The following is a 2,150-nucleotide window of genomic DNA, read 5'->3' as shown; positions in this document are numbered from 1 at the left end:
TGAGACCCTGTATACTCTGTACTAAATACATTAAAAATAATTTTGAAATAAAATATTTGACAACAAACAAACATCCAGGATAAATGAAGACAGGATGATGATTCCTTGAATGAGCAATACAGGAAAGAAATAGATCGCATGAAGCAGAGTCAAAGAGATATAGAGGAATTTAAAATCTCAATCACAAACTTGCAAAACCGTTTGAGTGAAAGTGAAGACAGAGTTTCAGATCTTGAAGATGCTGGTGCAGCTAGTGAAAAGATAAGAAAAGATCTTTTAAAAACAACTAAGTTGAAGGAAAAAACAATTCATTACTTGCAAGAGGATGCAAAGATGAACAATGTGAGACTAATAGGTATCAATGAGAAAGGAGTCAATATAAATGACATTAAAAAACTACAGGCACAAGTAATACCAGAAAACTTCCCAAATATGAGGAAAGAATCTCACATTCAGGTAACCGAAGCATACAGAATGCCAAATAACTTCAACTCAATTACAAACACACCAAGACATATAATAAAGATCCCACAAATCCAACAAAAGAATAACATACTGAAAGCCGCTAGAGAAAAGGAGAAGATCACATTCAAAGGAAAACCAATCAGAATTACGGCCAACTTCTCTTCACAAACGATAAAGGCAAGAAGAGCATGGAGCAGAGTACTTCAAGTCCTCTATGAAAACAAATTCCAGCCCAGACTACTATACCCTGCAAAACTCTCTTTCAAGTCTGATGGAGAAGTGAAATACTTCCATGACAAAGAACAACTAAAGAATTTCATGAAAACAAAGACAATCGTCCACAGGATCCTGAAAGGTGTTTTAGAGAGGGACCAAAAGGATCAGAATTCCACGAATTAGATCAGAAACAAGAAACTACATAGGGCAAACAAACACAGGAGAAAAAGGAGCAAATGACAACAGGTAAATAACATGTCAAATATAAGTCAATACATCTCAATTCTAACCATCAATGTAAATGGACTCAATTCACCAATTAAGAGAAATAGACTGGCACAGTGGATTAGGAAACAAAATCCAACAATATGCTGTATACAAGAAACACATTCAACTCATAAAGACATCCATAGGCTGAAAGTCAAAGGATGGAACACAATACTACATGCCCCGGCACCTCAGAAAAAAGCAGGGGTAGCAATACTATTCTCAGACAGTCTCAACTTCAAACCAACAATGATCAAGAGAAAATAAAGAAGGCCACTATATACTGGTTAGGGGAAAAATTCAAGAGGAAGAGGTAACACATGAATATGTATGCACCAAACATGGGAACACCCAACTACATAAATCAAATCTTTTTTTTTTTTTTGCTTCCAACTGAGTTAAGTCTTTCTGTTCTTTTGGTAATCTCTTCCAGGGTTAACTACTTCCATTGTAGGTGATGAAATATGTAAGGCTCCTCTTCAAATGTTGGCACTGCTATGAACATAGCCTCTTTCCCTTCTCTGCAACTCAGAATTAAAACTTTGATTCTTGTTTTATATTACAGTCTCAGAAGTAGTTCTACTGCAGAAGTTATTTGCAGACAGTCTTATGCTTTTTAGCAGTGTTCTCTGACCAGGTTCTATCTTCTCTATGAGCACTACCAATGGACTTAGTTTAGATATGTATTAAACTAAGAGGCATTCTCACAAATGAGTTTGAAGGCACTTTATTTTTAGACAACCTACATGACATGTTTTTTCCCTAAAAAACAATGCCTCCACTCCAAATAAATCACGATCAAAATAAACGAAGCATTCAAGATGACACCAGTCCCATTTGTCTAAAATCCTGCTGTTGTGTAGATGACAAGCAGCAGCCAGTTATGACAAGTGATAAAACAAGGTTACCATCAAATCCATTAACATTTTTCCATTTCTTCTTTTTTGGCGGAACCGGGGATTGAACTCAGGCCCTTGTGCTTGCCAGGGAAGCGCTTATTCTACTGAGCCATCTCCCTGCCCCCAAATTTTTCCAATTCTAAACCATCCTTAAAGAAAATCATAAATGGGGTCACACCATCCTCATGGTAGTCCAAGAGAACAACCAAGCCATCTAGATTCATGTTTGCACCAATAAAGAACTGATAGTTTTTGAAATTAGCAAAGATGTGCTTAATTTGCTCTGCAGCCCCCGTCATAAAC

General features: G+C 36.7%; 1 protein-coding gene across 1 annotated transcript in view; it reads right to left on the bottom strand.

Moving 5' to 3' along the window:
- The window catches only part of Smchd1 (structural maintenance of chromosomes flexible hinge domain containing 1), a 150,416-nt gene that overhangs the window by 105,567 nt on the left and 42,699 nt on the right, over positions 1-2,150 (bottom strand). The window lies entirely within an intron of this gene.

This window comes from Octodon degus, unplaced genomic scaffold (genome assembly GCF_000260255.1).
Source record: "Octodon degus isolate 3935 unplaced genomic scaffold, OctDeg1.0 scaffold00075, whole genome shotgun sequence".
Classification (NCBI taxonomy): domain Eukaryota; kingdom Metazoa; phylum Chordata; class Mammalia; order Rodentia; family Octodontidae; genus Octodon; species Octodon degus.
The sequence above is the reverse complement of the archived record's forward strand: the minus strand, read 5'-3'. Positions and strand labels throughout refer to the sequence as shown.